Raw genomic sequence first — 21,887 nt, 5'->3', positions numbered from 1 at the left:
TGAAGGCTTTTTAGGTTTTCAGGATCTGACATTGGGTAAGTCCATAATGACTACGACAGTGTCTCTCGTTCTCTTCGTAGTAGCTGTCCTTATCTTTACATATGCTGAAATTGAACTTGAGACTAGACTAATATCACTCTGAACAGTGAATAATAGTATTGCTAGATTTTGTATCGTAATGCTGCAGAATTAGCATTGGGTTTCTTAGTCTCTTCTTCAGAGCATCTGTTCATTACATCTTGCGTTATGTAATCTGTTCCCGTAAATAGTTTAAAAAATTGTTCCCATGTGTGAATTTCTACATGTGTATCTACCCTCTCTGTATTATAGGGAAAAACAGATCATAATAAGACAGCAAAACAAATTCCTAGAAAAACATGCAATGAAAAAGACACATAAGACCACAATATTAGATGATCTACCGTAATTACTATGCTTTCTCTTGTTATTTTCAATAGACTTGTCCACATCATCAGGCTTAATATATTTACACATAGTATTCCATAGCTATTTTTATAAAAACACAACTTTGAAAACATGGTAGGACTTGAGAGCAGTTAATAATCAAAACCGGTATGGATATCTTTTACATCTTGTCATCTTCAGAGTAGTTGGCTCTACTTTCAGAAGTGATACTATGAAGCATACCAAATTCGAATAAAGTCAGCCAAGGCAAAATTGTGGTCTAACAAACCAGATTCAAAGATCAGTCATAGTAAGACAATGTAAGTAATACAGGGTTTCAGTTTAAGTTAATAGGAAATTAAGGATAGTAACCATAGTATAACCTGCTATTTTTGGGTCAGATATCTGTGTCCTCAAATCTAATGTGAGTAGACAGACTGGAACAAAATAAATTCAAACTAAACAGAACAATAAGACTACTGTGACTTTTAAATCCTGATACACTATTAACAGTGACATCTACCTTTCCTTTTCAGGCTATTTTTCACCTTCCCCCTTCTCAGGATGCTTTGTATGTTTTGGGTCTCACTAGCCCCTTTAGTTTTTAGATTAGGGGGCCAGCTCATTATCTATCTGAGTGTTGCTGAACCTTTCTACCCTTGAACTTGATCTTGAGCTGTACTCCTTTACTCACTAAAGTCATAAGGTTTTCCTTCCTTCCAGCTGTGTAGTTCTACACTGCCCAAAAGTGTTATAGCTTCCCAATCTATATGAGGCTGCTGGATGAGTTGTCCCTATTTCTCTCTGGTCTCCTGTCACATACAGCTTTGCTTTCTCATCTTTGATTTTCAGTTTATTAACCCTCCTTTGGGTTGAGTGTATTTCCCATTCAGAGCATCTTTACGAGCCTGTCTCCTATCTACTCTTGTCTGTTTTTTTGTTTTTTTATTTTAGTGTATCAAGGCTATCTGTATTAAAGATTATAGCTTACCGTCTCTGCCTCATGTCTGCTTTTAAGCTGTTTGATAGTTCTTAGAAACATACGCATTTGAATACAGGCCTTTCCTTTACTGCTATAATTTGTCCACCTTACTCCCTCATTCCACTGTCTGCCCCATTCATTGAGGCCTCTCTGCCACTGTTGCTGGAATCCTGGTATCCCTTCCTGTCTCTCTGGAATGTCCTTCAGCACTCTCTGTAGGGTTGGGTTGGTGGCCATGAACTCCCACAGTTCCTCATCTTGGAAACATCTTATTTCTCCCATTAATTTTTTTAAAATTTTATTTAAGGAGAAAAAAAAAAACAGAAAAAGGATACAAGTTATACAGAATTTCAGAAAAAATAAACAATAGGAAATCACTAGTTAGTAGATTACATATTGATATCTTAGAAATAGTTCTTCAAGTTACAACATTAAAGCATATAAGTGGACATTCAAACAGTGAGACTGCAAACAGTTCTGTTCAATGACCCAACAAAACTCAGTAATATGGTTATCTATCTTATACACTTAAATATACATGCAATTATATCCTTTAGAGCACTTTCTTTTCCTCTCTTTTTTACAAAATTACACATTTTGGGTTTTATTACTCCCATAGTTCTTACTATTTTTTTTGAAGAGACGAAAACCAAATGTGACAAAACAGAATCAGTCAAATCAAAAGGATGGACATAATATAATACAGACTGTAAAAACAAAATACAAGGTGATCAAATGGTTACCATAATGACTCTTGCTATCTTAAAAAGAATTGGCTATATCATCAGTTATAATAAAATTGAACAAAACAGTAAAGCACAAAACCAATAAAACCAAAACATTGGACACATTACAGGACTTCAAAAGAAGATAATAGTCAAACCAGAATGGGCATCATAGTGAATCTTATTGTTGTTGCCTATACTTTTGAACTTGGTACTATCAAGCAAAACAGAATAGAGGAAAATCAGTCAAAACAAGATGGTGAGAGCAATACAGGGTTTCAAATCAAGTTAACAGGAAATCAAAGTGGGTTACTGTAATATATCCTGCTTTTTAAAATTTTTCCCTTAATTAAAAAGATAAAAATAAAAAAGTAAATAATAAAAAAGGGGAGATTGAGATAAAAGAGGACATAACAACAAAAAAGCACATGTCAAAACATAAGCATTTAAGCAAAATAGTGTTTTACCACAAGATATTCCAACATAAAAGTAGTTATCACAGTGTCTCTTTCCTTGAAATCTTTGAGTATAACTTCGTATACTGTAGCACCAAACATATCAAGACAATATAAAACCAAGAGAAGGACATTATTACAGGGTATTTAGAACCAACTAACAGAAAATGAACAATGGTTTCTGTAAAGTCTCCTTGTCTATAAAAGTTTTTGTTTATATTGTCACATATAATAAAATCCAAAAAGAGACAACATGTTAAGACTGATGGAGACAGAGGAACAAAAGCTTGATGGGACTTCAAAACAAGATGATATTAAATCAGCACTAGCTATTATGATGTCTTGTTTTCTCCAAAATAGCTGTTCCTACCATCCAATCTTCTCTGCCTCATTTCTGTTGAGCTCTTTTTCTGTCCTTTGTTGTCAGTTTGTCTTCTTCATTTTGCTTTCTGCTCCATTCATTGTGGCTTCTCTGCCACTCTTTCTGGAATCTTGGTATTTTTCTTTTTTAGAATGTTCTGCAGTATTCTCTGTAGAGTTGAATTGGTGGTTGCAAATTCCCCTAATTCCTCTTTATCCTGGAAGTACCTTGTTTTTCCATCAATTTCTAGGGACAGGTGTGCAGGGTATATCAATCTTGGCTTGAGGTTATTGACTTTCAAAGCTTGAATTATTTCCCCCCATGCTCTTCGTGATTTGCTGGTTTGTGCTGAGAAGTCTGCCGTAATTCTGATGGGTGTTCCCTTGTAAGTGATCTGTTTCTTGTCTCTGATGGCTTTTAATATTCTGTTCTTATATTGGATTTTTGGAATTTTGATTATTATATGCCTGGGTGTAGTTCTATTTGGGTTGTAGGTGGCTGGGGGCCTGTATGCCTTATACATCTGAGTTTCTTTACCTTTTGCTAAATTAGGGAAATTCTCCTGGATTATTTCTGTGAATAGCCTTTGTAGTTCATTTTTTGTGTCCCTACTTTTCCTTTATGTTCTTAATTCTTAAGTTATAGATCCTCTTACTATCTTCTAGCCTTTGTATTATTGCTGTTTCCTTGTTATTTTTAAGAAGTTTTTCATTTCATGCTCCCACATTACGAATCTGTCTTTAGTTTCTGTCCTTAGTTTCTTTCAAGCTGTTATGCCAGCTTTCAATAGAGTTTTTAGTTTCCTGGTAATCTCTTTGAACCTGCTTCATGTATTCTATGTTTTCTTTATTTTCTCCATCAAACAATTCTCCCCTTTTTTTTCTGTTCTTTCATTCTACCATCTGTTTTTTTCTTGGTCCGTGCTTAGCATTTCTCTAACTATTCTACTTATATCTTGCTTTACTTCGTTAAATACTTCACTTCTGAACTCGTCTATGAGGCTCCAGAGATATCGTTTTATGTGTATTGGTGCCGTGTCTGATATTGCATGTTTTCTGTCCTCATTCTCCTTTGCATTTACCTTTCCTGGATCAGTGTTCTCAGGATTGTGGACTGAGGACCCTTTCTTGTTGACTCCTCTTCTCATATTTGTTGTTCCTTCCATACAGGCATATATAGGAGGCCCAGTTTCTTTCTTTGTGGGTTACAGTTTGTTTGAATCCACTGGCTAGGTGTTCCCGCACACTGCAGTGTACTAGGGAGACGCAGACCAGGACAGCGTGTGCTGGGCCTGCCCCTCCAGGTCAGCCTACTGAAGGCTTCACTGCTAGGGTGCACCGCCAGGTGCTGGGACTGGTTTGGGCTAGCCTACTGGGTCTTAGTCCCCAGCTTCACCCAGGTCAGGCGCTCCCCACCAATCCTGCTTGAGAGGGGAATATGCGAGTAATGTCACTGCAGCGTCCTATTCTAGCTAGTCTGCCTGGTTCCAGAATGTTCTCTGTTGGAGCCTCTTAGTCTATGGAAGGGTCCCCGTTCCTCTCAGTCACTGCAGGTCAATGCAGGGCTCCCTGCCAGTCCTGCTCTCAATTCCATTTACTGATTCCCGCTCTCAGAGCTTTTGCCTCTCTCTCCCTGCTGTGTGGATTCGTACGCAGCAGCGGCAGTAGGAAATTTAAATTGCGGTTTCCAGAGGCACAGGCTTCAGCTTCGGTGCTGAGATTTTATCTGTTCCAGTCATAGCATCGGGTTTGTATTTCCAGTTGGTTTCTCTCAGCTTAGTTCGTTCCTGGATCGGCAGGTTATGTCTCCCCTTGCTTAGGACTCCTCACATCGCACCATTCCTGGATTCTAAGCTGGCTATCTCACAGAGCTTCCGTAGCTGCTGTTATGTGTCTGCCATGTTCTCCCGGAACCTATATCTCCATGAATTTTGAGAGAGAGTTTTTTCTGGGTATATCAGTCTTCGTTGCACATTATTTTGTTTCAGGGCTTGGACTATTTCCCCCCAGGCTCTTCTCAATTTCAGGGTTTGTGTTGATAAGTCTGTTGTTATTTTGATAATTTTCCTGTTGTAGGTAATTTGCTTCTTTTCCCTGGCTGCTTTTAGTATTCTGTTCTTTTGTCTTTTGGTGGATTTCTGGAACCTTGATTATTATATATCTGGGTGTAGATCTGTTTTGGTTGTAGGTGGCTGGAGTTCTGTATGCCTCATTTATCTGGATATCATTTCTTTTTCCTATGCTTGGGATTTTTCCTTTAATATATCTGTGAATGTTCTTTGTAGTTCATTTTTTGTTACTCCAGCTTCCTCACTCACATGCTTTATTCTTTTTTTTTTTTTTGTCTTTTTCTTTTTTATCGGTACCAGAGATTGAAGTCACGACCATGCACTTGCAAGGTAGGTGCTTATCCCACTGAGCTAAATCCCCAGCCCCACATGCTTTATTCTTAAGTTATGTATCCTTTTGTCATCTTTTAGCCTTTGAATTGTTTCTTCCTGATTCCTAGTTATTTTTAAGAGATCTTTTCTTTCGTGATCATATATCATAAGTCTCTCTTCAAGTTTCCGAAGGCTAACTTTAGTTTCTGTCAAGGCATTTTGCCAGTTTTCAATGGAGTTTTTAGTTTCCTCGTAATCTCTTTGGATCTGTTTCATGTATTCTAAGCTATATTTAAATTCTTCATCAGAGGTTTCTCTTTCTTTTCTGATTTCCTCTGTTCTTCCATCTGTGTTCTCTTGGGAGCGGCTTATCATTTCTTTAATTAATCTCTTTATATCTTCCTCACTTGGATCAAAAGTACAGTTTTAAATTTGTCTATGAGGTCATTAAGGTATTTCTTTATATCGGCTGATTCTGTGTCTACTATTGGATGGTTACTATGCTGGTTCTCTTCTGTGTTTACTTCTTCTGGGCTTATTTTTCCAGGTTCGGCAGCTGGAATTTTTTTCATTTCTATCTCTTATCATGTTTCTGGTTTCTTTCAGACTGGTGTGTCTTGGGGATCTCTGCCCCTCTCCATATTGCTTAGGGTCTTTCTGAACCGTGCTGACTGGAGTTTTTGCTTCCCTCCCCAATTTGCTGTTATCTGAGGTACAGGCAGGGATACAGGGATGGTGCAGGCTAGCCTCCGGCCTCTGTGCCAGTCAATTCCCAAGTTAGGCTATACCTTGTGGATGTCACAGGATTGTGACAATTTTGTATCTGCTTATTGGGTCCCAACCAGAGGCGTGGTTCAGCCCCAGCAGACCCTGCCAGTTCTCTCTGTGCCAAGGGCGGCTGACTGTTGTCACTGTGGTGCAGGGCTCTGCCCAACTCCAAGATGTCCTCTACCAGACCTCTCTGCGCCAGGGGCGACTATCTAATGTCACCACAGTGCCGGGCTCTGCCCAACTCCAAGATGTCCTCCACCAGTTGTCTCTGTGTCACTGATGCCGCTGTGGCGCTGGGCTCTGCCCAATTCCAAGATGTCTTCCAGCCATCGACAGCAACCATGGGATCCAGTTCCTACTACTCACCGGGACTCAATGCAGATCTTCTTCTTGGGTTCACTGCACACTGCACTGCGTGTCTTCACTGCATTCCCACCACAGTAAGGATCCGTCAGAAAACTGCGTGGTGTCTGGCTTCGGAGCCCTGGAGCTTCACACAGTCTCCTCTGGCGCAGCCAGGTGGCTTTGGCTTCTTGGCGGGTCCCTAGGTCTCAATTTCCAGTAGTCGCTGAGAGCCAATACAAATACAGCTTTTCCCTTTGGATCTACTGCTCACTGTGCCGCGTCCTCCTGTTAAGGGCATGGAATTCGCTGACTCCCATTATCGGCAGCCACGGTTTTGTGCGACCTTGGATTTCCAGGCGTGTCTAGTACAGTGCAGAATGGGGCTCAGTGAGCACCTCGGGCTTCAATTCTCTACCTGTGTGCTTTTCTTTTCTCTTCCTAGTTTTATTTTTCCCTTCATTTACTGCCTTAGTTAGTAAGAATTGTTATCCATTCATATGGCCCTCTCCATGTTGTCATATTCTAGCATCTGATTTGATTTCTCCATAGAGGCTCTGCACCCAGCCCCCTAGCAAGCCTCCATTTTTTTCTCTGTTTTAATAATTTAAAAAAAAATTTAGCCATTTACTTTATTTTTTGATAACTTTGTATAATTGTAAAAGTACACATCGAACTATTTGTTTATTTATTTATTTTTGAGTCAGAGTCTCTCCAGGTACTTTAGGCTGCACGTGACTCACTATGTAGTCCAGGCTGGCCATGAACTAATAGTGATCCTCCTGTCTCAGCCTCCCTTCTGGGATTGCAGGTGTGAGCCACCACACCTGGCTTGGCATACATCACTTTACAACTAAATAAAATATACCTTCTGGGATGAATGTTTAAAAATGTTTTCACTGATAGTATGATGGAATTGTTTTAAACTGTCAAAGAATTCCAGGATGTAGCCAAACAATGGTTATATGTTGGAAAAAAGGCACAGAGTTTCAATTACATTAGTTTAGAGTAAGTTCTGGGCTTGGTGAGGTGATGCATGCCTGTAATGCTAACATTCAGGAGACTGAGGCAGGAGGATTTCCATGTGCTTCTGACCATCCTGAACTGCATAGTGAGACCCTGCCTCAAAAACAAAGTTCTAGAACTCTGCATACATATGTTTTTATATAGCATTATATGTATCTACAGTATTATGACTGTATGGTAATGTGTTGCTCATATACCTGATAATAGATCTTGAGTGTTTTCTCTACAAAAAATAAAATGATAGATATGTTAATTATCCTCATTAATTATATCATAATACCTGCTTATATCAAAATACTACATCCTACACTATAAACATGCATGATTCTAACTTGTCAGTTGTACTTTTTAAAATTAGGGAATGTAATTGATATGGCGTTATTGATTTATTTTATTTTTATTTATTTATTTATTTTGTCTTTTTCATTTTTATCGGTACCGGGGATCGAACTCACGACTGCCTGCTTGCAAGGCAGGTGCTTATGCCGTTGAGCTAAATCCCCAGCTCCTATTGATTTATTTTTAAAAATTTAAAAATTAAATTTTTCTGCCATTTAGCAGAGGCATTAACTGTAAGGATTATATTAAATCATTTGAAGTCTAAAGGCGAGAGGTAAAAAAAAAAAATCTCCATTGTGGTATTGTTGCTGTTATTGTTCCTATAGTATGGTAGTAGATGAAGCTTTAGTAGATAAATAGATACTAGCATAAAAATAATGAAAAGTGAATTTGCAGTTAAAAGGGAGTTGAGTTTTACTGAAAAGAACTTCACAGCCATAGATGAAAGGATAAATAACAGTTATGAAAAATTTAAAAGATTGTAAGAAAAATGCTGTCAGAAACAGTGCTTTGTAAAGGAAAACAATGATCTTTAGTTAAGAAGGCCAAATTTTAATGTCTGCTCTATATGTTGCTGTAGAAATCTCTGGACTGCTAAATGAGCTCTGTTGATTGTTTGAAGACCTCAGTTGCAGGCGCAAGTGTTAGAGACTTGTAGCGAGGGAGCAGAAAAGAGTTACAAAGCCGTCTGGAGCTGGGAGCAGAGAAGCTTGTGTACCATTGCTTTGTTTGAAAAGTTGGTATCTGATTCCTTTTCTTTCTGCCTCTTGATTTATCTGGCTTTATCAAGTAAATACACATGGAATTCACATTGTGAATATGAGCTTAACATCTTCAAAGCATTTTTAAAGGCTTGTTCTATGGAAATAATGTCCATTTCAGCAGTTGGTAAAAGAAGAGATTGTGGTATAAACATCAGTAAGATTTAGGATTTAAGAATTTACATTTAGTTTTCATTTCTTTGACTTTTTTTAAACCAACAATAAAACTAAACAGATTCTTCCCCGCCTTTGTTTGTCGTAGAATGAAAATTACATTTTGTGTGGCATGTTAATTCATACTGTTTTTGCCCCTTTTGAAGGCTCCTGTGTTGCTTTTAAGCATGAGTTTTCTAATCTACAAGGAAAAAAAGTAAATTGGCAAGGTTTTCACATGCACAGTGCCCCATGTCTGTTTTATGGAGAATGAAACTATGAAAGATTTTATTTTGTTGAGAGAAATACAAGTTTCCATATTTATTACATCCATTTAAAACATTCTAACATTTGATATATAGAACCCTGGACCTACTTTTAGGGGAACTGCTTCAACAGTCGCCGCTATAAATCTTTAGTAGTGTTTACACACAGTACTTTTCAGATTGCCATCCATGCCCCTTGTTCAGGAAATATCTGTCCTTTCAAAAGAGTGTTTCCAGCAAAGGGAGTGATAGTGCTAGTCTTGCATTCAATGTTTGCACAGTTTCTGATGTAATTAGCAGTTTTGAGTTTATTGTTTTGCCTTTTCTATAATCTATGCAGTCCAGTACTTTTTACTGCTGAGTAATCTTCCAATGTATGGAGTACAAAAGCCGTATTTATCCATTCACCTATTGTGGGGCATCTTGGTTATTTCTAGGTTTTGACATTTATGAATAAAGCAATATTGTGGAAATTTTGGGGTGAACACAAGTTTGAAATTCACTTGTTCCTTCATTTATTGATTGATTGATTGTCTTTTTGAGATAGGGTTCCACTATGCAGTTCAGGCTAGCCTTGCACTTGGCACAATCCTCTAACTGCTAGAACTACAGGTGTGTGCTACCATGCCTGACTCTGATACTCACTTAAATAAATAGCAAGCTTAATTTTATAAGAAACTACCAAAGTATCCCAAAGTTGCATGCCTACCTGCAGTGAGTGAGCATTTTTGTTGCTTTATACCCTCGTTAGCATTTGATGTCAGGGTCTTGGATTTTGGACATTCTAGTAAGTGTGCAGTAGCCTCTTTTTTTTTCCCTTCTTCAATTCTTTAATGATATATGATTTCAAACATCTTTTCATGTACTTAATTTGCACTTGTATATCTTTGCCACATTATCATTTCAGATCTTTTGTTCATTTTTAAATGGGTTTGTATGTTTTCTTATTTTGTTGAACTTTAAGAGTTCTTTGTATATTTTGGATACCAGTGCTTTAAGTAGATATGTTCTGAGGATGTTTTCTCCCATTGTGTAGTTAGCCTCTTTCACCTTCTCAATATTGATTATATTTAATATGTCCTCTTTAGGTATATATTTACTACCCACTATATTTAATTGGTGAGATAGACCCCATTATTTAAGAAACCTACTAGAAAATACATTTAGTCTGAACCAACGTTCTGATCTGTCAAATTTTCATAGTAAGTCTAAATCTGTTGGGATCTGGAAACTACTATAGAATATTCAAACACATAGGTTTTAGAAATAGAAATGTTTGAATCCTGTTCTGCCACTTCAGCAGTGTGAATGAGGGCACAATCCTTTAAACTGTGTCATCAGCCGCCTCGTTTATAAAGTGGCATAATACATGCGAGTGTCTGTTGCAGTATGTTGGTTTAAACACTGAATTAGTGAATGCGTGTAAGTGCTTTAGAGAAGTGCTTCTTGCACATTAAGTGCTCCATGTTAGCGCCATAGTTCTGTCACGATTGTTTTTGCCTCATCACTTTAACATCCTGATGTTTTTTACTATTATTACTTTATTTTAATGTACTGGAGCTGGAACTCAAGGCGCGCCACCTCTGAGCTACACCCTGGCTCTTTTTACTTTTCATTTTGAAACAGGGTCTCACGGAGCTGCCAGGCTGCCTCAAGCTTGCAGTCTTCTTGTCTGAGCCGCCCTGAGTAGCCGGGACTACACGTATGTGTCCCTGTGTCTGCTTATTCCTAGACATAGCTTGCGCTCATTGTGCCCTTTGGGTTATAAAAGATGAGTTTAATACCTCTTCTGCATGGTATTTCTTCAAATTTGCAGCTGACCCCTTTACCCAACAAAGTAATTGTTGTTTTGTGCTAGGCTCCAGAAGTAGAAAGATAAATAAACTGTTTCGGCCTAGGAAGAATTTCTTTAGTAAAGGAAGACGTGAAGTTTTTTCATATCCATCTGTGTTCAGATCCTTTCTTTCCTTCTTGTTAAAATGAGTGAATGAACTTTCTATGCTGCCAAAACCAGCCCCTGTGTTTGTATACTCGTCCCATTCCCTTTTGATACCTTCAGTTGTTTCATTTCTCTGGCTGATCAATGTCGCCCTCTGGTGAACTATGGCCAGCAGATGTGTAACTGGTCATTACTCAGTGCTCATCTTGACCCGGCAGTGACCCCTTTCTTCATGCTGTCTTCCTTGGCTGTCTCTTAGTTCCCTTTGCGTCAGGCTCCTTTCTTGCTGACTTCTAAAGAATGACTGCCCCAGGACTTGTTCTTTGAACTCTTTTTTTTCTGTATTCCTACTGTGGTAATCTTACGTAGTTGCAAAAATGACACCTGCTAATTTGTCTTTACAACTTAGACTTCTTTCCACCACTTATATGTCCAGTTTAATATATACCCAGCAAGCTTCTAAGAGTTAATGGGTCATAGAATATATGCTAGATCTCACCCTCTGCTGCGCCCCAATAGCAACAAACAGAAGCCAACAAAGTCTTGGGTTTTCCGCAATCTTCTCCATCTCAATAAATAGCAGGCACATTCTTCTGAATGTCTAGGACATGAACCTTGCAATCATTTTTGAATCTATCTGTTTATCTCTGTGATGAAATCCTGTTCGCTTTGCTTTCAGATATTTAGAATCAACCATTTCACACCTTTTCTAGAGCACCCTGACCCTTTATCTGTGCTCTCTGTGATCTGTCTTCTACACAGCAGTCTGAATGCTTACTTTAGAATGTAAGAACGATCATGTCACAGTTCTGTCACTTGCAAAATCTTTTGTGTGTGTGTGTGTGGTACCAGGGATTGAACTCACAACCTCGCACTTGCCAGGCAGGCACTTATGCCGTTGAGCCAAATTCCTGGCCACAGTTCTGTCAAAGCCTTCTAATATCTTCCCATCTTAGAACAAAATCCACAGTCCCTTTCTCTGGGCCGGTAAGGGTTAAGCTGTGATGACCTCGCTTGTGTTGTTGCTTACTTTGCTTCTGCATGCCTGCTGCAGCTGGCACACCAAGTGCTGTTGTGTCGTGGGGCATCACCTTTGGGGTTCTCTTTGCTGGGCTGTTCCTTCCCCAGGTCACCATTTTGGTCTCTCACACATTGTTTATAACTCTGATCAGATGTTACCTAATCTGCCTAGACTGGTTAGCACTATTTCTTTTTCTATTTTCCAGAGCACATTAAACCTAGACTTTTACTGGGAATTGATGTTAAATTTATTGTACTATGGTCTTATAGAAGTCATTTTTGACAACTAGAACTGTGTTGCTCTGTCACATGTCTAATTTGTAGCCTTTCTCAGAATATAAATGAAAATATGTCAGTCATGATCGCAAGTTTTAATACTTGTGATCTAATGTGTCTATGCCTAGGATTTAAATTAATTTACAGCAGTGATGAATTGGTACACATCCCTTTTGAAGGTCTCTGGAAAAGTGATTTTTACCCACTAAAATACGGTTTTACTGGAACTCATTCAGATCTCTAGAAGCTATCAGGTTGGCTTTCTAGAACACATTAGAAATGTTTTTTTATAACTTAGAATTTAAGAAAACTATTATCTGTAAGGAAAAACATTCCACAGAGGTGTATCACTGCTGCCCAGTATAGTACAGACTTTGCTACTGATGAGAGATTCCAGCAGGTCAGCAACACTGAAGACTTTGGAGAGCTGAGATTCAGAATTTAGAAGAAAGAACAGAAGAATATGTCATTCTGAGTGGCACAATCATGGAACATGAGTTGCTTAAAATCAGGTGAAAAAATGAAAGACAAGATGAAGTAAAATAGTGTCATCTATTTAATAACCAGATCTATGATTGCTTGCTAGGAATATTTGATTTTGTGTTTTCAGGTTCTCATTTACACTCCTATCTCCCTCCACAACTGTTACTTTAAAATAAATCCCAAACATCTTCAGTTCATCTGTATTTCAGTATAGAAAGTCTTTGATTTAAGATGGTTTGACTTAATGATACTTGATTTTATGATGGTGCAGAAACAGTATACATCAGTGGAGTCTTTGAATTCTGAATTTTAGTTTTTTCCAGGTAGTGATAATTTGGTGTACTACTTTTTTGTGCTGTTCAACTCTAGTTTATTATAAGTGTTTTGAACATGTTTTGAAGTAAGTTAGGTTAAACTTTGATGTTTGGTAACCTCAGAGTATTAAATATATTTTTGACTTAATGATAGGTTTATCAGTATGTAACCTCATTATTAGTCGTGGAGCATTGGTAGTATGTTTCTTTTTAAAGAAATCTCTCCTTAAAATATAGCTATACTGCCTTAAGTAACAGTAGTTTCTTAGTGTCACCAGATATTTGGAAAGCATTCAGGTTTAACATGGTTGTATTCATGGGTGGTATATTCATGTTAAGGTTAATTAGCCTTTGTCTAGTAGTTTAAGTAGCTGAGTAGTCTTATGGTCCATTATTTCATTAGGGATTGCAAAACAATGAGATGTTACTTTAATCTTGAGATATCCAACATTTAAAGTTGTCTGTCTTACAAGATTTCTAAACTATTTGTATGAATTTCAGTTCAGATAAGGTTTGTGCATTACAGTTGGATTGTACTAAATATCTTTCTAATCTATATGTCCTCCCTCCTTTTTCTTTGCGGTTTATTTCTTGAAAAGATTGAGTTTTTTTCTCTTGAAGTTTTTTAGTTAAGTTGTTGATTGCATCCCAGTGTTTTATTTAACATTCCTTTGCTCCCTGTGTTTTCTATAAATTAAATGGCTTGATCAGACTGAGGTTGTGAATGTTGTGTTCTTCCCCAAGGAAGCACATGCTTAGTCACTGCTTTTTGTTTGTGATACTGTCATTAACTGCTGGGACTGTATTGTCTATAGTCAGTGAGGAACGTACTCCTAATTCTTTGAAGCTAGTGGCTGTGGCTTGAATGTGTCCCCAAAGGCTAATACGTTGGAAATTGAACCCCCAAATTCATATGCCAGTGTCCTTGGAAGTAGGCCTTGGGAAGGTAAGTAGGGTTGGGAGACATCAGGACAGGGAGCCCCATGGTGGCATTAGTGGCTTTGTAAGAAGAGGAGACCTTACGCTTTCTTTCCATGCAGCGTCCTTCACCACGGCATTACACAGGTGAGGTTTGCACTGGGTGTCAGGTGCGTGCCTATGCTGGTCGGTGGGCTGCTTGGCCTCCAGAACCAGACAGATTTCGCTGTAACTTCCTTAGATATTGTGTTGCATCTTATTATGACAACCGAAAGAAACCCTAGTTATTTTAATGTTATTGTCATGCTTTTTTGGTATTTTGTTTTTCCTCCTGGAGAAGTTTAGACTTTTTTTTAACTCTTGAATCTGATGTTTAATTAATTGTATCTTAGAAATCATGTTATGCCGATTTAAAAAAAAAAACTCATGCTGTGTATTTGGCAAACCGTTTTAGGATGAAGACCATCACCTCAGATCTTTTTTCTTTTTAGATCCGTTTTGTTATTTACTTTCTCTTTCCACTGTCTCTTTTCTTAATTTGTGACTCACCCTGCTGCTTTATTCTGGTCCCTGCTCCAGTGTTGCTGTCTCAGTTAGCAGGGATCACTCTGGAAAGCATTCTTCTGCTACTGTGCTCTTGTTCTTTTTTCTTCTTTGTAGCATCTGACATACTTACGTATTTTTAGTCCCTCTCCTGCACGTAAGGTAAGACAGGAACTTTTTGTTCTTTGCCTTTCTCTTAGTCCTTAGAACATTAATAATTTGGAACTAACTAGATTAGGTTGATGTTGAACTTTCTGAGTTGTTTACCCTTCCTTCACTGTTAGCCATTATTGCATGTTTCACATTTAGTTTTCTTCCACCTATCGAGAGATTTCCTTGATATGTGCTTACAGAACCACTGAATGTTTGCTTTTGGTACTGTATTCTAACAGTTCTTGTTTTCTGGCTTTCCCTGCACTGTACCTGTTTTTGTTTATGGCTGCAGTGCTGGGCTGGCTTCTGAAAGGGACCACACATACTGCCTCCCCCATGGATTACCATCTGACCCATGTATAGTCTTCGTTCTTCCTTTGTTCAGCTTGGTCTATCCTTCATTGTAGTTGGGTTTCTGTGGTAGGTGACTTGGATTTCTGCTACAGCTGTTGAGGCGGGTTTCTCTAACCCAGCTGGACGGGAAGCGGGTGGGGCAGCCTCTGTAGGGGGGCAGTGCTTGTGTGTACAGCAGAGAAGGGAAAGGCCGGGAAGGTGAAGACCTCAGTTGGGCCAGTGCAGCTTGAGGGAAGCTAATTTAATTGTTTTGTGCTTTGCTTCACAGCCAATTCCTCCTTGCCTCCAAGACTAAGAAACAATTATACTTACCTGCAATATCATCACCTGTGATTTTGCTCTGCTTTCATTTTTCTGTCCGTTTTATCCTGTCTGCTTAAATTCTGTAAAAATCCAAGTTATTTTTATTTTTAGACACTTCTTCAAATTAATGCTGTGATTTTATTTTTTTCTTTTTAAACATTTAAAATTTTATATTCATGTAAAAGCGTTGAAGAGCTAACACACATTCAAATAGCAAAATTACTTTCACTTTCCTACTGAGGAGTAACTGTTAGGAATTTACTTTTAGCAAAAATATGCTTATACTTCTTCCCTTTACTTTTTTTGATTTAACAATGCATCTAAGCAATTTTTTCATCTCAACATACTAGTTTTTTCAGACACATAAAAATCTTACTTTTTTAAGTGAATAAAAAATACTTAAAAATTTGCATTTCCTTGATTAAAAATTAGATTGAGCATTTTTCTCATCTATTTATTGGCTCTGTGTTTCCTGTTTTGTGAAATGCCTGATTTGTTTTACCCTTTCCCATGTTTTTGGTGTTTCGTAATGATACATAGACATTCTGTATATTTTTGTATTCTTTTGATAAAAGTATTTTGCTAATATTTTCTTGTAACCTATTCTGTCCCATAATTTTATTTATGATGATTTTTAATTTTCAGAAGTCTTAATGTTTTTATTTAGCTAAATTTGTTTTTTTCCTTTGTGGATTCCTCTTTTATATTTTAAAAACATGTTGATTAGTAGTAACCTCAGTTAATTTACAATTTTATGCCATTATTATTACTACTGCTGCTACTTTTGTTACTGGGGATTGAACCCAGGGCCTTCATCCTGAGACACATCTTCAGTCGTTTTTGAATTTTTTCATGAGATAAGGTCTTGCTAAGTCTCCCAGACCTTGCTGGCGTTTTGCAGAGCTCAAACTTGTGGTACTCTTGCCTCAGCCTACCTAAGTTCTGGATTTAGAGATGTATACCACTATGCCTGGATTATGCTATTATTTTAAAATACCTTTTTTCTGCTACTTTAGTGGGTTCTTGGCAGTGAAGGGACATGTGTGCTCAATTTGCCATCTTTAGTAGGATTTCAGTTTCTTAAATATTCCCTTTTCTAGGGTTTGTGTCTTGGTTTAATATAATAATTCATTATGAAGAGGTTTCATAAGCATGCAGTCACTATCTCTCTCTGTCTGTTTCTTTTTGGTGCCCAGGAGCTCATATATATGTGCAGGTACATTTCCAGCCCTTGTTTGAGACAGAGCCTATAGCTCAGGCTGGCCTTGAATCTGTTAATCCTTCAGTGTCGGCCTCTGGAGTAGATGAGATTATGGCCATATGCCACCACACCTGGCTGGGTAACAACTATTTTTGATAAGTAAATTGTTAGCAGCTAGACCATTACAAGTCCTTTCATGCTTTAAACATGCTTGCATCAACTTAACAGTCCTTTTAAATTGTTCAGCTCAAAATGTTTGTGTTGTGGTTAATAATTCCTACCATTTGTTTGCTTTCGCTGGGTAGTCTATTTAAAACTTTTAAGAAAAGTCAAGAGTCGGGTATGGTGGTACATGCCTGTAAGTGCAGCCAGCACTCAGGAGGCTGAGGCAGGAAGATCACTGGGAGTTTAAGGCCAGCCTGGGCTACATAGTGAAACTGTCTGAAAAAGAAAAATCAAACGTACAATAGAGGTGTTTTTTTTTTTTTTTTTTTTTTTTTTGGTACTGGGGATTGAACTCACAGCTTCGTACTTGCCAGGCAGGCGCTTATGCTGCTGAGCTAAATCCCTGGCCCCGAACATATGTATATTTTTTTTCTTTATCAAGTTTTGGGAATCACTGTAGCTTCGTTATTTGTTAAAAATGATAATAAAAAGTATCCATTTCATTTTATACCCCCCCTTTTATTTACATCAGAAGTACATTATATTTAAAGTGATTGAGTGTTAGATAGATTTTTTTTCCTCCCTGTCTAATTAAACAAATGTTTAAGAGATGTGGCTGGCCATAATGATGCATGCCTGTCACGCCAGCACTTAGGAGGCTGAGGCCAGCCTGGGTTACATAGTGAGTTCAAAGTGAGCCTGAATTAACTACAGAGCTAGACCCACTGTCTCCAAAAAAGGAGAAAAAAAAAAAAAAAAAGAAAAGAAAAGAAAAAGAAATGTTCTGTTTTGTCTCAAGTATTTTGCTTATCTGGTTTCATCCTATGGCTTGTGGCTCATTGAATATTATAAATAAATATCCTGATAAGAATTTTTTTTTTTTTTTTGAGACATAGTCTCACTCTGTAACTCAAGCTGGCCTTGAACTCACTGTGTGTTCCAGGCTGTCCTCAGCTCACTGCCATCCTCCTGCCTCAGCCCCTGAGTGCTGGGATTACAAGGTTGCACCACTACCACTGACTTGTTTGTCTTTGAGAAGTGACTAATTCATTTTTTTGTCTAGATACTGAATCTAAGTGAATTGGCTTAAGATGCTTTAGTACTTGATTGCACAGTTTGGGATATGAATCAACTTGGTAGAGCAAAAGATAGCAGGAATAAATGAATAAGAAAAATAATGCAAGTGTACGGATCAGAGGACAGTGTTGTGGAATGTGTTTGGTGCGTAACTGGTCAGGCCACTCCTTTGTCTTTCAAACACTTCCTAGCCAAGCTCAGAAAGTCCTTTAATCCTTTCCCACAAGTTGCTTGCTCCATTTCTTTATTTGTATTGCTTTTCTCTGAAGTGCCCTCACTGCTATATAATATTTTATAGGTCACACATTCTACTGGAAGAGAAGAATTAATGCAAGGAATATATCATAGCTTCTGTCTGTTGTTTCATTACTTTGGCTTTTATGCTTTTCTGTGACATAAGTAACTTGGATCTAATTTTTTTCATCTGCTGCTATTATTATGTCTTTTGGTAATAGTTTGAAATTTCGTTTATATTATTTGTAATTGCAGTTTTTACATTTTAACTCAGAACACTTGTTGGATTTCAGTAATCTTAGTTTGCATCATGAATATATCAAAATTTTTTATTTTCGTTTTTCATTTAGATATTTATTAAACCTTTTGCAAAAGTTAAGTAGGCTAAGTACTAGTATCTTTGTAAAGCCCAGATATTTAGTTCACAGATTGATTTTTGCATTTTTAAAAACTAAATTATTACATGATTACTATGGAAACAATTTTTGAAATTAATTTTGTGAAAACTAATTCTTAAGCTTTATTAAAATAGATTTCAAATTATTTAATTTCTTACTATTGATCGAATTTCATTTAAAGTAGATACAATTTACCCTTTTGATAGATTTTACTCAGTTTCACAAGCTGTATGAAAACTGAAAGTGTTCCTGTTTGTGGAATTCTTTTTTTTGTTTTTTACTGGTACCGGGGATCGAACTCACGACCGCCTGCTTGCAGGGCAGGTGTTTATGCTGCTGAGCTAAATCCCCAGCCCCTTCTTTGTGGAATTCTTAAATGGCTGCTCATTTCTCCCTGAAGAAAAAAGGAATCACAGAAATATGGTATGCACACACACGTGCACGCACACACACACAGTGTGTGTTCAGAACAGAACACAACAATATTCACATTTTGAGGGCATCAATAAATGAATCATTTGGGGTAAATTCATTTTGTTAAAATCATGCATAAGCTTTAACCTCTTCCAGTTTGAGGATCATAATTGATAATTAAAAGCTCTACAGTTTGTAATATCAATAATGAGGGTAAATTATCTTTTAAATGTATTCATATCCTTACACATGATGCTTTTAAAAAGTGAGTTACTGACTTATTCTATTAGGATGATGAAAATTAAGACATTGAAAAGGCTTGAAGTCTGATTTTTAAATCTTCAACTAATTTGTTGTGTCTTATGCAAGTCACTTGTGATTGAATTTGTGAATTAGGATGCTTAACGCTGAATCATTTCAGGTACATAATTCTACAAGGCCGTGGCATTGTGACCCAGGTATTAGGTCAGGTCGAGCCAGTGAGTGCATTCTCTAGTGTTGAGTTACACAGAACTCAGTCATTTGGGTTTTGGATAATTTTGAATGTAAACCGGGAATACGAACTTTACAGAACACTGTTTCTTTAGAGACAGACTAGATGTAGTGTTTTTAATATAAAAAAAGAAATAAGGCAAAGCCCCTGTTAGAAACACACCCATAAAAATATAAATTCTGAAATATTTCTTTATAAATTATTCTCCTTTGAAATATTAGAACTGTGTATGTAGACAATTAATGTTGAATCTCTAATTCTGATAACTTCATTGCTGTTTATTATTTACTTTTTGTTTTGCTTTGAGTCAGGGTCTTGTTTGTAGTACAGGCTGGCCTCAAGGAATTGGTGATCCTTCTGCCTCAGCCTCTCAAGAGCTGGGATTACAGCCATCTGCTACCATACCCGATTGCTGATCACTTTAGAAAATAAAGATTTTATTATATAAATTAGGGGCAGAGGGGCTCTTTAGCTCGTTACTTCTATATAAGTTTATGTAAATAGTCTTAAAAATGATCCAAACTAAGTGTGAGTATGCTAGCTTAGTGCCACTGAAAAAGTGTGTCAAAGCGCAGACCTCTTCTCCCAAGGGCGGGGTCGTGAGGAGTATGTTCTTCAAAAGCTGCTGTGCATGGTGGACTCACAGGCTGGTGGTGCATGCCAGTGACATTCAGCTAGGTTTCCCATGTCTGTCTTCAGGATGGTTCTATCAGTATAGATCTTCACTTATGTAATAAAAATAACTTAAGTTTTACTATTGTTTAAATTTTTTTTTCTGCATTTGGATTCAAAACAAATTAATTTTATGAAAATGGGTTCACTTAAACTTTTGTGATGAAGCATGTATAGGATTACAATAGTTGTATCATTAGACATTGTTCCTGGGACCCAAGGTAATAAGTGAACTTTAGTTACAATGTTTGAACGTTATAAATCTGTTACTTTTCTCTAAAACATTTGTTGCTAAAAAGGTTGTTTGGTTAAAAATATTTAGTACAACATGATATGTTCATTTATAATTTTTTTTTGCTAAAAAAATAAGGAATTCTTTTGGGATTATTATCCAGGTGATGCATATACATAAGCAAAAGATAAGTGGTAACCATATCTTAGAGGGTAAAAAAAGGTTTATTGTCAATTTATATTGTTATATAATTAACTTACTGTTATTATATTAGAATTGAACATTAAAGATACTCTTAGTTTTGTTTTTTGTTTTTGTTTTTAAGAGACAAACTGAGAAGGTTGGGATTTGCCAAAATCATAAACTTCATGGCATAGTAAGGATCAGGATTCAGGTTTCCCAGCATTCATATTTACCCCACTGCCTGGTCAGTCACCGATTATGTTTTTGTTCGCTGTGTGACCACAATGCCTAGTCTCATAAAAAAATCTTATTTTTCAAAAATTTATTGTAAAATCTTTTAAATACCTGTGGATTTTCTTTGAGAATTAGTGACTACAGATTTAAAATGTTATGTTAAAGCCTGCTCTGCCCTAATATTAACTGTTTGAGGAGGGCCTGGTGGCACTACCTGTAATTTCAGCATTGGAGAGGCTGAGACAGGGAGATCTGTCTGAAAAACCAGCCAGCCAACCATCAACCAACCATCTGACCCACAAAAAACAGGATTTAAAAAACTCAGCCTGCTTTTATTAAATTTGTTTTTGTATCAAAGTGGAATACTAGCATAAAATATTTCTTAATGCAAAGATTGTATTCATTTTTCTGTAATTCTTGCTGTTTGGTAATGTTGCTTTGGGGAGATTTATAAAATATTCTTTGGCATTAAGTAGTTAGTGATTTTTTAAAATAGCTTTGTGGTCACAAAAATAATTTATTGATTCATTTTACACTTTAATTTTGGGGTAAGAAATGTTTTTAAATTATAAGGCTATAAGAAGATTAATCAAGGTCAGTAAATTTTCTTTTATAAAACCAGTGAATTATTTGTTTTTCCTAAGCACTTTGTTAACAGAATTTTCCATGTGTCAGTCTGTATTTTGTAAAGAATCTTTTCCTTCTTATAAGAAAGCTATGAAAGACAGCACTTTGGGAATCATTACTTAAAAAAACCCCAAAAAACAACCAAAAAATGGAAATGGAATTTATGCACATGGGAAGGGACTGAGAGATGGGAGGAGCAGAGAGATAGGCGATGAAAAAAGAAATACATGCACTTACCACTCCTACAGTGCGTTGTTTAATTATTATGTACTGCAGACATGTGCTAATAAAAATTTTAAAAAACGCCAGAGATATAGAATATAAATGAATTAGAGAAAAGTAAATATTCAGAGTTGTAAATGATGCCAGGAAGTTGAATAATATCCATTGCCAAGACTAAGGTGTTTGAGAGTCATAATCTGCATTTATATTTACATTTTTAATGTCAATTCCAGAAGTTTTATAACAAATGCATTTAAAAAATATGGTATATGAACTTTATTAATTAAAATCCTCTTCTAAAGACTTATTTCATCTTAGAAAATGGCCTTAGGCATTCTCTTTTATTGATTTAGAACCAAGTGTTTGAAAAAGCATATGAAAAGATTGGGGGTAATTGTAATGCATATGGTGTCTGGCTTGCTGATGCTGTTTTTCCTTTTTTGTGCTTTATAAAGCAAAGTATTTT

General features: G+C 36.9%; 1 protein-coding gene across 2 annotated transcripts in view; it reads left to right on the top strand.

The window, feature by feature from the left end:
- Positions 1 to 21,887, top strand: part of Caap1 (caspase activity and apoptosis inhibitor 1) — a 131,266-nt gene that overhangs the window by 32,675 nt on the left and 76,704 nt on the right. The window lies entirely within an intron of this gene.

This window comes from Cavia porcellus, unplaced genomic scaffold (assembly GCF_034190915.1).
Source record: "Cavia porcellus strain 051 isolate PalLab524CR breed Dunkin Hartley unplaced genomic scaffold, mCavPor4.1 scaffold_1, whole genome shotgun sequence".
Classification (NCBI taxonomy): Eukaryota; Metazoa; Chordata; class Mammalia; order Rodentia; family Caviidae; genus Cavia; species Cavia porcellus.
Note: the sequence above shows the minus strand (reverse complement) of the source record. Positions and strands in the feature narration are given on the sequence as shown.